The sequence below is a fragment of the Lissotriton helveticus genome, chromosome 10 (genome assembly GCF_964261635.1).
Source record: "Lissotriton helveticus chromosome 10, aLisHel1.1, whole genome shotgun sequence".
Classification (NCBI taxonomy): domain Eukaryota; kingdom Metazoa; phylum Chordata; class Amphibia; order Caudata; family Salamandridae; genus Lissotriton; species Lissotriton helveticus.
Window position 1 is genome coordinate 442975480 of NC_136071.1, and position 14858 is coordinate 442990337.

Here is a 14858-nt window from a genome sequence, read left to right on the forward strand (position 1 = left end):
CTCTCCAGAACCAGCAAAATTTGAGGTTTCAAGAGGATTCTGGGTAGGAAAACTTTAGGGGATCCACGCAAGCCATACCTCACTGGACTCCCCAGTGTGTCTAGTTTTCAGAAATATGTGGGTTTGGTAGGTTTTCCTAGATGGCTGTTGAGCCCAGGGACACAAACCCAGGTCCCCCTTGCAAAACCAGCTCCTTTTGTGATATGTAATTTTGATGTCTCCACAGTACAATTTGGGCCATTTACTGTTGCAGCCACTATGCCCACCCACACAAGGGAGGTACCATTTTTATTAGGGGACCTGGGGGAACGCTAGGTAGTAAGAAATTTGCATCAGACCGGTGCCGGGGTCGGGTCTTCTCGCGGAGTCGGGTTGCTTCGTAATGCAGCCCGAAGCGGGTGGTAAACTCCATCTAAGGCAAAATACGGCTGCAAGACCAATAGCAAACAAGTACCGTAAGGGAAAGTTGAAAAGAACTTTGAAGAGAGAGTTCAAGAGGGCATGAAACCATCGAGAGGTAAACGGGTGGGGTCAGTGCAGTCAGCCTGCAGGATTCAACACGGCGGGGAGGTCAGCGGCCCGGGAGGTCCGTAACCCCTCCATAGAACCGGCATCCGGGCCCTACCCAGCCCCTGCAGGGTGCATTTCCTCCGGGCGGTGCGCCGCGACCGGCTCCGGGTCGGCTGGGAAGGCTTTGGGGTGGCAGGTGGCCCTCTGCTCCGGCAGAGGGTGTTACAGCCCCCCAGGGAAGGGGGGACGGGGCCCACTGCTCCCGGTGCGACTGTCGACTATGGTGGACTGTGCTCAGTGCACCCCGACCGTGTCGTGCCGCCAGGTGGGGAGGCCCACGCCAGGCACCAGGGTTCTGCGGCAATGTTGGTTACCCACCGACCCATCTTGAAATAAGGACCAAGGAGTCTAACATGTGCGTGAGTCGGAGGGCCAAGCGAAACCCTGTGGTGCAATGAAGGTGAGGGCCAGGACATGCTGGCTGAGGTGGGATCCTGCCGCGCATCCAGCGGCGGGCGTGCCACCGGCCCGTCTAGCCCGCTCCATCGGGGAGGTGGCAAAAGACACAAAATTGATGGACGGAATGCAGACCAAATCAAAGCATTCACCCCCAGTCTAGAGATCTGGGTTAAATCCATCATTCTTTTGCTCACCATGCCTCCCCAGCTTAGACCTGGCCATATGCAAATCAGTCTTGACCCTGTGCCCCATGGGAACAGTCCAGCCCGAATTGCCAAGCCAGATCCTCCATGGACTGGAAACAAGCATCCTAGGACCGGTTTTGGGGTTTCACCCCTCATCAGCCAGGATAGCTTGATTCCAGTGGCACAGTGAGCCCAGGACCAACATCTGGGCATACCTGGCGCACTTAGGGTGAGAAAGAAAAAGACACAAAATTGATAGACGGAATGCAGAACAATTCAAAACATTCATCCCCGGTCAAGAGATCTGGCTAAATCCATCATTCTTTTGCTCACCATGCCACCCCAGTTTAGACCTGGCCATATGCAAATCAGTCTTCACCCTGTGCCCCATGGGAACAGACCAGCCCGAACTGCCAAGCCACATCCTCGCTGGACCAGAAATAACCATCCTAGGACCGGTTTTGGGGCTTCACCCCTCATCAGCCAGGATAGCTTGATTCCAGTGGCACTGTGAGCCCAGGACTCACGTCAGGGCATACCTGGCGCACTTAGGGCGAGAAAGTAAATAACACAAAATTGATGGCCGGAATGCAGAACAAATCAAAGCATTCACCCCCAGTCAAGAGATCTGGGTTAAACCCATCATTCTTTTGCTCACCATGCCACCCTAGTTTAGTCCTGGCCATATGCAAATCAGTCTTGACCCTGTGCCCCATGGGAACAGTCCAGCCCGAACTGCCAATCCAGACCCTCCCTGGACCGGAAACCAGCATCCTAGGACCGGTTTTAGGGTTTTACCCCTCATCAGCCAGGATAGCTTGATGCCAGTGGCATTGTGAACCCAGGACCCACTTCTGGGCATACCTGGCGCACTTAGGGTGAGAAAGCAAAAGACACAGAATTGATGGATGGAATACAGAACAAATCAAAGCATTCCCCCCCCGTCAAGAGATCTGGGTTAAATCCATCATTATTCTGCTCACCATGCCACCCCAGTTTAGACCTGGCCATATGCAAATCAGTCTTGACCCTGTGCCCCATGGGAACAGTCCAGCCCAAACAGCCAAGCCAGATCCTCCCTGGACCGGAAACAATCATCCTAGAACCGGTTTCGGGGTTTCACCCCTCATCAAACAGGATAGCTTAATTCCATTGGCACAGTGAGCCCTGGACCCATGTCTGGGCATACCTGGCGCACTAAGGGCGAGAAAGCAAAAGACACAAAATTGATGGACAGAATGCAGAACAAATCAAAGTATGCACCCCATTCAAGAGATCTGGGCTCAATCCATCATTCTTTTGCTCACCTTTCGATCGGGGAGGTGGAGCATAAGCGTGCGTGATAGGATCTGAAAGATGGTGAACTAAGCCTGGGCAGGGCGAAGCCAGAGGAAACTCTGGTGGATGTCCGTAGCGGTCCTGATGTGCAAATCGGTCGTCCGACCTGGGTATAGGGGTGAAAGACTAATTGAACCATCTAGTTGCTGGTTCCCTCCGAAAATTCCCTCAGGATAACTGGCACTCTGACCCCCCAGTTTTATCTGGTAAAGCGAATGATTAGAGGTCTTGGGGCCAAAACTTTCTCAACCTATTCTCAAACTTTAAATGGGTAAGAAGCCCGGCTTGCTGGCGTGGAGCTGGGCATGGTATGCGAGTGCCTAGTGGGCCACTTTTGGTAAACAGAACTGGCGCTTTGGGATGAACCGAATGCTGGGTTAAGGTGCCCGATGCCGACGCTCATCAGAACCCAAAAAAGGTGTTGCTTGATATAGACAGCCGGACGGTGGCCATGGAAGTCAGAATCCACTAAGGAGTATGTAACAACTTACCTGCCAAATCAACTTGCCCTGAATATTGATGGCGCTGGAGCGTCGGGCCCATACCCGGCCGTGGTCGGCTCTGAGAGCCGAGGGGTAAGCCGCGACAATTAGGAGGGCCGCTGCAGTGCGCACAGAAGCCCGGGGTGAGGGTCCGGGTGGAGCCGCTGCAGGGGCAGATCTTGGTGGTAGTAGCAAATATTCAAACAAGAACTTTGAAGGCCGAGTGGAAAAGGGTTCCATGTGAACAGCAGTTGAACATAGGTCAGTCGGTCCTAAGAGATGGGCAGCGCCATTCGGAAGGGACAGGCAATGTCCTCCATTGCCCTTGCCCGATTGAAAGAGAGTCAGGTTCAGATCACCGAACCTGGAGCGGCGGAGACGGGTGCCCTCACGTTGTCCAGTGCAATAACTCATGCAAACCCGGAGGAGCCGGCAGAAGCCCCAGGGAGAGTTTCCTTTTCTTTGTGAAGGCCAGGGCACTCTGGAATGGGTTCGCCCCGACAGAGGGGTCCGAGCCTTGGAAAGCATTGCGGTTCCGGCAGCGTCTGTTGAGCTCTCGCTGGTCCTTGAAAATCTGGGGTAGACGGTGTACATCTCACTCCGGGCCGTATCCATATCCGCAACAGGTCTCCAAGGTAAACAGCCTCTGGCATGTTGGAACATATAGGTAAGGGAAGTCGGCAAGTCAGAACCATAACTTCGGGATAAGGATTGGCTCTAAGGGCAGGGTCGGTCGTGCTGGGGTGCGAAGCATGGCTGGGCGCTCGCCGTGGCTGAATGAGGCACCACCCTCGAGGTGGCGACTCTGGACACGAGCCGGGCCCTTCCTGTGGATTGCCCCAGCTGCGGTGGTCTCCTTTTCCCTTGTCTTCTCCCCGGGACGTGGGCCGGCGTTCTGCCTCCGCCGGCAGCTAGCAGCTGACTTATAACTGGTGCGGACCAGGGGAATCGGACTGTTTAATTAAAACAAAGCATTGCAAAAGCTTGTTGACGCAATGTGCTTTCTGCCCCGTGCTCTGAATGTCAAAGCGAAGAAATGTAACGAAGCACAGGTAAACTGCGGGAGTAACTATGACTCTCTTAACCTATTCTCAGTTGTAGTGGCCTTTACCTTCCAGTGGTCCCGCTGGTAACTGCCGCTATAGTGCTTGACTATTCATAGAAAAGTCTATAGAGACAATCCAAACAAGGTTCTATCATGGCAGCAAGCGTGATAGTGAGAAATGGTGAAGCAAACGAACACAATTCCAGATGGGGTAGTTCTGGCGATTAAAACCCCTGTTAAGATGGCCAAACGAAGTGCTGTCTTTTCCAGAAATCTTACCGACTTTGACGAGGCAGTACCCGCTTCAAACAATCCAACAAGTAACAACGATTCAGATCACGATATGGCACCTAGTTCACGCTCCGGAGCATCAAAATTGGGGCTTCCTCAGTCAAGAATGCCATTGTAACAACCGACTTTGAAAATCTACCCGATGTGTACAAGGTCAGCAAAGAATTGAATTGAATCATCCCTCATCAGGCAAGGATAGCTTGACTCCAGTGGCATGGAGCGCACAGGACACATGTCTGGGAATACCCTTCCCACTCGGGGTGACAGATGCAAAAAGAACAATTGATGGGCAGAATGCAGAAAGCAAAAGAATGATGGATTTAACCCAGATCCTTGTGACTGGGGGTGAATGTTTGCATTGTCCAGCATTCCATCAATCAATTGTTTCTTTTGCATATGTCCACCTAAGTGGGAAGGGTATGTCCAGACGTGGGTCCGGTGCTCACTACACCACTGGATTCAAGATAGCCTGACTGATGAAGGATGATGCCCTGAAACAGGTCCCATGATGCTGGTTTCCGGTCCAGGGAGGACCTGGCTTGGCAGTTCGGGTGGGACTTTTCCCACAAGGAACAGGGTCAAGACTGATTCGCATATGGCTGGGTCCAAACTGGGGTGGTGTAGTGAGCGAAAGAATGATGGATTTAACCCAGATCCTTGTGACCGGGGTGAATGTTTGCATTGTCCAGCATTCCGTCCATCAATTGTTTCTTTTGCACGGGTTAGTGAAGTAGTCTGGATGACCCAGATCATTCATGAAGTCCCGTACAAACCTAACCCAAGGAATCTTAAGGGCCCCATCCATTCTGAGAGTATCTTGCAAAATCTCCCTATTTAGTTTGGTCTGATCCTTACTCCATAACCTATACCATAAAAGTATAGGTTCCAACTTAATAAGGTCAGAAATTAAGGGGAGACTCAACTCATCATGACAGACATAAGAGGAGGTACTAGGTGGAACGGATAGAAAAAAAGGAGTTTTCCACTGTTTGGAGTACAGAGGAATTAACAAAACCCCACACAACAGCCTCATACATTGAGATAGGGATGCACAGAGGTGTGGCGCCGCGGCCAGGGCGACTGACGCTGGAATCTGGGGATCAGGGTTCGATCCCCGGCTCCGGCGGCAGGTTAGCCCAGCACCATGCGACTCTGGGCAATAACTTGCTTAATCTTCCCGACGGCCCCCCAGCGCCTAGAGACCCTAACGGGTGATTGTGCGCTATATAAATGTGGATTATTATTATATTATTATTATATATTTGCATGAGTTTACCTAGTGGCTTCCTACCCAACTTCTTTGCAAAAGATGCAAGTGTACTAGTTGTCCTAGAGAACACCAATTGTTTTATGGTTATTGTTCGGGCCCATGAACCATTTTGGCTGAATAAGATGCCAATATAAGAAAAACTCTTGGCTAAGGATAATTTCCTATCATCCACAAACATATATATCAGCCTCTGGGTGCCATGGCTACATCTCATGATATATGTTGTGGGGATGTTTATACTTAGGCCAAGAGCCTTCATGTAGTTATTAAAACTATCTAGGACCCGCTGCCAGCTAATTTGTGTACGTGCCATCAGTACGGCGTCATCTCCGTAAAGCAGAGCCGGTATCGGTCGCCTATTAACTTGGGGATAGTCTTGGCCCTTCTTTAGTAGGGCTTCACCCAGTCCATTGATATAAAGATTAAAAAGGACGGGGCCAGCACACAGCCTTGCCTGACCCCTCTCCTGAGAGGGAAGGCTTTAGAGCACTCACCTACCAGATCGTAACGCACACTAGCAGTAGCTCTGACATAATTGAAAAGGAAATCAAGAAAACCTCCAAATTCTTCCCAAGTGACTGGATACCGGATGAATGGGAAATTGGAAGACTGTGTAAAGAAATTACACTGCTTGAAATAACTAAAGCCTTCGATGAATCACATTGAAAGAAAGCAGTGGGGCCTGACAAGATTGGCCTAAATGACTTGAATAAAGTGCATAACAAGCAACCAAGACTGCTTCCCAGGATCTTATTGTCTCGCTTATCGATGAGAAGAGCACTAGAAAGTATTAAAAAGAACCAGTCAATATTGATACCTAAGAATGTACCGATATGGAACTTAAAAAAAATCAGTAATTGGCGACCAATTATCATCGGTACGGCATTCATGAAGTTGTTCAGGAAAATACTAATTAAAAGACTCACATCGTTCTTTGAATTGAATACGAGACAAAAAGGCTACATGAAGGTGAGAGGTTGTCTCAAAATCTGACTCTTCTGCAAAATATCATAAAAGGGGCAAGAAAGAACAGAAACTTGTTAGCAGTGGTGTTCATAGACATCTCAAAAGCCTTTGACTCTGTCAGCCATGGTCACATTTTACAGAGTCTTGAAGGGCATAGAGTTCCATCACACATCAGAGACATAATAAAAGACTTATACACTGACTCAACAACATTTTTCAAGGGAAAAACAATGAAGCAATTCCAGAAATAACAATGAAGTCAGGAGTTAAGCATGGGAACTCTTTATCCCCACCGTTGTTTAACATTGCCATGGATCCTTTGATCTGTGATCTTCAGAAGACGGTAAGGGCTTCATATTCGGCTCCGATGGTCTCAATGAGCAAATCACCGCCCTTGCCTTTGCCGATGCCATCGCAGTACTCAGTAACACCTGAGAAGGAATGAGTACAAATCTGAAAATCATTGAAAAATTCAGTAAAACAACAGGTTCAAAACTTAATGTGAAAAAAAACACATGGATTTTATATAAGTCACCATAAAGATAAAATCCTGGTTAACAACTGTAAACCATATCAATTTGAAAAACAAAATATTGAAAACATTCATTCGGGAGAAAGTGAGAGATACCTCGGATTGAACTTTGATCCACACACCGGCCATTCCAGTAACAACAAAATTAATGAAGTTCTTATTGATTGGGCTCAAAAATTTGACAATCTACCACTTAAGCCCACACAGAAAATAGAAATATTGTGTCAATATTTGATCCTTAAACTGTCATTTAAACTGGAAATGACGGCAACAGAGGCTAAAACTTTAAACATTCTGGATCAAACAATAAAAAAGTATGTCAAACATTTCCTATACCTACCTGCATACACATGCGATGGTCTCCTGTATTTGAAAAGAACCTTTGGGTGCCTCAGTATACCAAAGTTGTGTACGACAATTGGTTTAAACAAAGTCAATAGTTTATTGTATCTCAGGGAAGCTCCAGATCTGTACATAGCTCATTCATTCATGTATGCAGGATACGTAATCAATGAAAACATTGATAGCATCATTAAAACACACAAATTCAACATTTTAGACAGTAGATTTCTGAGTTATGATTTGAATTTGTTAGCAACATATGATTGAAGGAAAGAGGAATTTGAGAAATGGGCAAATCTCCCTGTCCAAGGTGAGGGTATAAAATACTTAGCAAGTAATCCAACCTCAAATTTCTGGACCAGCAAGCATAATAAAATGAAAGAAAATCAATACATAGCTGCGCTGATGTTGAGAGCAAATGTTTTGAATACTAGAGAAACCATCACTAGGGGAAAAAATCATACATTTGCTACTTGTAGATACTGCAAAGATGTGTGCAAAACAATTTCACATATTTCAGGTGCATGTCCTAAAAACCAAGGACATAAGGATAAAAAGACATAAAGTGTTGGTATTGCTCATTGATAGAGCAAAAAGATGTGGGTGGATAACATACCTCACGTTAAATATAGTGTCATGATCCGCGGTTTCGGAAGGCGCTGCCTGCACACCGCTGATGAAACTACAATTCTCGGCATGCTTGAGCAGCGCGTTACGTATGACGCCGCTTACGCTCGCTCATGCCCGGAAGTAAAAGCCGGTGCGAGAAGGTAGACGCTGCCGATAATTCTCCGACTGAGGTCGCATTCGGACCACGGTGGAACTGGTAAGACTGTTCTAATTTGTTCCCTTCATATTGTTTGGGGTGTGTCCCGCTCCGGATTTGGATGCAATCATTGGAAGGGCTGAATGCACTAGTTCTGTTACCGTGTGATATGAACCTAATCCCAGTCTTGAACTCACAGCTACCGAGTCCTGGTTTTAGTCTTGGATACACAGGCTAGCACGTCTGTGTACTTGTGCATTTCTCCATGTTGGTTGGGTCGTGCATTCCGCGGTCCCTTGCGGGGAGAAACTTGGCTCTTGAGGAGCGGTTAACTATTGACTCTGAGGTTCTATGAGCAATACTGTACCTGACTAGGGGCAAAGACCCTTTAAGTGGATATCGGGGCCCGTGGCCACTTCTAGCGGTGTTAGGAACCAAAACCCTGAATAATAAACAAATACCCCTGGCTCCCCCTGAGAGGTTCCTAGGGGACAACAAGAAGGTCAAAGTCTTTATGACCCAAGTACTTCTGCACTTTATGTGCAAACCCAAGATGTTCGTTACGAACCAGGCAAGGGTGGCTTTCCTAATATCCTATCTAGGGGTTGAAGCGGCCCAATGGGCGGTTCCTGTGGTTCGGCGTGATGACCCCCTGTTATATGACTGGGCAGGATTTCGCACGGAATTCGAGAAAACCTTCGATAGAAGGGCAGCAACCTTTTCGGCCGACAGAGACTTATTAGAACTGAGACAAGGAAACACGGATCTGGTCACGTATCTAAACAACTTTCGACGTTTAGTAGCAGAAACCGACTGGCCTGAGTCCAAGCAGTCCACTGTTTTTTATCAAGGGCTTATGGACGAGCTGAAAGATGCGTTGACGACCATAGATCCACAACCGACTACATGTTCCGCTCTCATCGAACTCGCTCTGCGGTTGGGTCACCGCATGAAAGAGCGGAAAGGAGACCACAAGAAGAAAGACCGCCCGGTGACTCCTTACAAATGTTCAGGGGAGAAAGGCACAGCATCAGCCGAAGCCATGGAAAGGGAAGCCTCAAGCGCAATGGTCATCCCTTCAAAGACCCCTTGCTGTAATCCAGAAAAAAATCACCTGCTCTTAGAAATGACCATAGTCATTAACACCGAGGAGAAGCTCATCAATGCTATGATAGACTCTGGTGCCTCGGGGTGTTTTATGGACCATGAAGAAGCTAAGAGGCTAGGTGCACTCCTCATCACCAAAGAACACCCAGAAAGGGTATATGCGGTGGATGGCAAAGAATTAGCAGCGGGTCCCATACGGTATCACACTCCTGAGTACAACCTTAGTTACGAAGGTTCCCATCATGAACGTCTATCATTCAGCATTATCAACGCTCCACACTACGGAACCATATTGGGTCTTCCATGGCTGAAAAAACATGAACCCTGTATACATTGGACATCAAAAACGGTACGGTTTACCTCCGCTTATTGCAGGGATCATTGCGTTCCGGAAACACGTGGCCCTGCTCGGGCGTTGTCTATGATACACCATGTTCCCACAGCAGCCGAAAAAGAGGTAGAGCTACCAGAGGCGTACCAAGCGTCTGCAGACGTATTCAGCGATACACAAGCAGAGGTGCTCCCACCCCACAGGGAATACGATTGTCGACTCGATCTGTTGCCTGGAGCAGTCGTTCCAAGAGGATGGATTTATGCCCTCACGATCCCTGAGAATTAAGTCCTGCGCGCCTACCTGGACAAACACCTCGCCGCAGGGTTCATTCGACCATCGAGATCCCCCGCCGCATCACCATTTTTCTTCATTCCGAAGGCCAATGGTGAGAAACGCTGTTGCATTGACTACAGAGCCCTCAACACAATACGATAAAAAACCAGTATCCCCTGCCATTAATCCCGGTATTGTTGGAACAAGTTTGAGCAGCAAAGATCTATACGAAGCTGGATTTAAGGGGGGCCTATCACCTGGTGAGAATAAGAAAGGGTGATAAGTGGAAGACGGCCTTCAAGACGCGGTATGGGCTTTTCGAGTATCTCGTTATGCCCTTTGGGCTCTGTAACGCCCCGGCTGCCTTTCAGTTCTTTTTAAATGAAGTACTACGGGAATATCTGGATATCTACGTGGTGGTCTATATCGATGACATCTTGATATATTATGCCACCACCGAAGAGCATGTCATCCATGTAAGCCGAGTACTTCAGGCACTGAAAAACAACCACATGTACTGCAAGATCACCAAGTGTGAGTTTCATGTCACCACGGTGGAGTTCTTGGGCGTGATGCTCACACCAGCTGGACAGGTGATGGCCGAAAGGAAAGTAACAGCAGTAAAAGAATGGCCTCGACCTTGTAACGTTAAAGACGTCCAGAGTCTGTTAGGATTTGCCAATTTCTACAGACGCTTTATCCACGGCTTTTCTGCTATGGTCACACCATTGACCCGTCTTACTCGGAAGAATATCCCGTATGTATAGGACACAGCGGCACAGATCGCGTTCGATCGCTTGAAAACCGCCTTTTCTAGAGCCCCGGTGCTCACGCACGCCAACCCTGAGGAGCCTTTCATCGTGGAAGCCGACGCGTCCTAAGTCGCTCTAGGTGCTGTTCTCTCCCAAAGGAATGAACAAACCGGATGTTTACATCCTATTGCCTTTATGTCTAGGAAGCTGAGCACAGCCGAAGTCAACTACACGATCGCCGAAAAGGAGCTTCTAGCCATTCGCGACGCATTCCTAGAGTGGAGACACTGGCTTTTGGGGGCAAAACATACAGTAACGGCTTATACAGACCACCACAATTTGCAGTTCATGCGAGCAGCCCGGAATCTCACCCCAAGATAACTACGGTGGATGTTGTTATTTGAGGAGTATCAATTCATCGTTACTTATCGTCCTGGTGTCGATAACAAGAAGGCCGACGCACTGACTCGACAGGAGAATCCGGTTATGCACACCATAACCCCGAATCGAGTGATTGTTGAACCCGCCAAGGTCGTGTGTGCTGTTCAAACAGGGGACTTCGTGATGGGGGTGAGAGCAGGTGCCAGAACTTGTGTGTGGAGGACTTGGCTTCATCACCATAAGGAATGGAAGATGGAGCAAGGGATACCGATGAAAGGGCCGCAGGTGTTGGTACCTACCAGGGCCCTACGGAAAACCGTTTTTTTCTGGTGCCACGATGCACCCAGCGCCGGTCACATGGGATGCGCAAAAACTTTGGAGAAGGCATTAAGACAGTTCTGGTGGCCTTCTATCCGTCCGGACATGAAGCAATGGGTGAGGGAGTGTGCCACCTGTGCACGGATGAAGTTCGACCGACAGCAACCCCAAGGACTGTTGCAGCCCTTACCTACACCTGAAAATCCGTGGGAAAGATTTTCAGTTGATTTCATAGTCGGCCTTCCTAAAGATCAAGGGAAAACAGCTATAATCGTAGTGGTGGACTATCTCACCAAAATGGGACACTTCATTGCATGTAACCAGGTCCCCACCGCTGGGCAACTGGCACACCTATTAATGGTACACATCGTACGTCTACATGGCCTACCCAGGGTTATTGTTTCGGACAGGGGGTCTCAGTTCACCGCCCGCTTCTGGAAAACCTGGTGCTCTGAGTTGAAAATAAAGTCTTCACTCTCCACTAGTTTCCACCCCCAAACAGACGGGCAAACAGAGAGGCTGAACCAGACCGTTAAGCAGTATCTCCGCTGTTATGATCAGGGTAACACTGGGTCGTGGGTAGACTGGCTGTGGGTGGCGGAGATAGCTTACAACAGCACACAACAATCCTCTACTAAGCATTCCCCCTTTTTCTGCTCATATGGGCACCATCCCAGGTTTACTCCTCTGTTACTCCCTGGTTCCAACGTCAAGTTACCTGAAGTTAAGGGGAGGTTGATACGTGTTCGCAAGATCCTCCTTGCCACACGGAGCAATCTGGTGAATGCCAAAGCTAGGTACAAGCAGCAGGCCGACAAACACCGTAGGACTTGTCCTGTGTACAAGAAGGGAGACCGTGTGTGGGTGTCTATAAAACACATTAAGTTCAGGAGATACAGCATATTCAACCCAAAGTTCATCGGTCCCTACCATGTTGTGAGACACATTAACCCCGTGGCGGTGGAGGTGCGCCTGCCCGCGCACTTCAGGATTCACCCGGTGTTTCATGTGTCTCTATTGAAGCCCTCTCAATGCCCGGTGAAAAGGGCTCCCCTTCCTATATGGGTCCAACAAGACCGTGAATATGAGGTGAAGGATGTACTGGACTCCAGAATAGTGAGGGGGAGATTGCAGTACCTTTTGGCCTGGAAGGGCTATGGCCCTGAGGAGGACTCATGGGAACCGGCTGGAGCGGTGCATGCACCTCGTTTGGTGCACAGGTTCCACTGTTTGCATCCGGACCGGCCTGCTGCTGGTCAGCGCCGCTCGTGAAGGGGGATGTACTGTCATATTCCGCGGTTTCGGAAGGCGCTGCCTGCATGCCGCTGATGAAACTACAATTCCCGGCATGCTTGAGCAGCGCGTTACGTATGACGCCGCTTACGCTCGGGCATGCCCGGAAGTAAAATCCGGTGCGAGAAGGTAGACGCTGCCGATAATTCTCCGACTGAGGTCGCATTCGGACCACGGTGGAACTGGTAAGACTGTTCTGATTTGTTCCCTTCATATTGTTTGGGGTGTGTCCCGCTCCGGATTTGGATGCAATCATTGGAAGGGCTGAATGCACTAGTTCTGTTACTGTGTGATTTGAACCTAATCCCAGTCTTGAACTCACAGCTACCGAGTCCTGGTTTTAGTCTTGGATACACAGGCTAGCACGTCTGTGTACTTGTGCATTTCTCCCCGTTGGTTGGGTCGTGCATTCCGCTGTCCCTTGCGGGTAGAAACTTGGCTCTTGAGGAGCGGTTAACTATTGACTCTGAGGTTCTATGAGCAATACTGTACCTGACTAGGGGCAAAGACCCTTTAAGTGGATATCGGGGCCCATGGCCACTTCTAGCGGTTTTAGGAACCAAAACCCTGATTAATAAACACCCACGGAGATAGTGGGACTTTATCCTGGCACACCATAACAATTGAAGGTGGACGAAGTTAAGAAGCATTAACCTGCCTGCTGTTATGTTATGTTTTTTCCACACAACTTTATTTACCCTATCTATATAGGAGAGAGGATCTATGGGGGAACTGTCAGTGGGTTTGGTTACACAAAGAGAAGCTTTATCTAAGGTATGTTAGAGTACAGAGTCTACCCAATTGCATAACGGATTTGTGTGTTCTACTCAAACCCATTCTTCTTGTCTTCCTCTCCTAGTCCGCCAAAGCCCTGGTTCCACCCTTAAACTCTCCATATAGCGAAATCAACCGTATTTTCCTTTACAGGTAGGAAGAGGGGATTCTAGGTAGTGTACAAGGGAGAGGAGGTAGCTGAATGCCTAGATACATATGTCAACGTTTTTGTGTCTTGAATATCTTCTGTTGTCATTACAGATCTCCCTCCCTGCTGTCCCCTCCCTTTCCTTCCCTCGCTTGATTATCCTGGTAGTCTGTGTATATTACTTCAGACTCTGGGGCCGTCAAAAGGTGGAACCCTTAGAGCATCGGCACAATTCTGAAGAGACCGGAAGACGAAGCCTGACATATAGTCAAGGTGAACGAAGAAAACCAGATGTAGTATTCACCAAAAATTGTACTGTTGTAGAGATTGATGTTTCAATTCATTGTGAAAACTCGAAGTATTCCCTTGAATTAGAGTTTGAGAGTAAAGTTAAATACTATCAGGATCTATCGCAGCAAATCAAAGATCCTACCAACTGTAACACTGTCAAAATGTGTGGCTTTATTGTCGGATGTCGGGGTATTTGGAATCAATGTAATGATGTTGCTCTGGCTGATCTTGGTCTACAAATGTCATTCCCATTCAAGAAGAATGTTTGCCTGACTATTTTAATGGACACTCTTAAAATGTGCCAAGTTTTCATGGACAATTAAATATCAAGCTAAATGCTGAGAAGTACACTATCGTACAACACACAATACTCTTATAAAATATATTGTTTTAAAATGTTGATTCATTAATATTTAAATGTGCTAAACAGTTACATAATATTTTATAGTTGGCACAAGAATTAGCATAGATGTGGATTTCATAGATGTGAAATTTTTATAGATGTGTATTTTGTAGCCAGATGTGCAATTTATAGATGTGTATTTTTATAGATGTGTGCTTATAATAATTTAGATACAAATGTGTACATCATGATTATTGAAATGTCTTGAATGAATAGGTCTCGAATAATTACATGCACATAATCACTACATATTGCGTTGATTATTGATGTCCTGCTAATCATACTTAATTTCACAGGACCATCTGTAGACAATTTTATATTGTTGGAATAGTACTGCAGGGTGTACTATCTCTGGCCTATAAGTGATCCCAGTTCCAGTGAGGTTATCTTATGGTGTGGCTGTACTCCGGAGTAAACAAATGTTGTATTGTTGGAAGCATATGGGCAGCATAATAACCCAGAATGAGCCACCGCGAGGTGGTACAGAAATAGCCAAATGCCTCGTCATCTAAATAGTGACGTGCATGAATGGATGAACGAGATTCCCCCTGTCCCGACCTACTAGCTACTGAAACCACATCCAAGGGAACGGGCTTGG

At 47.8% G+C, this 14858-nt stretch overlaps 1 pseudogene; it reads left to right on the forward strand.

Annotated features, from left to right (window-relative positions):
- The first annotated feature begins 257 nt into the window (after positions 1 to 257).
- Positions 258 to 3626, forward strand: LOC144786478 (28S ribosomal RNA; annotated as a pseudogene).
- The last annotated feature ends 11232 nt before the right edge of the window (positions 3627 to 14858 follow it).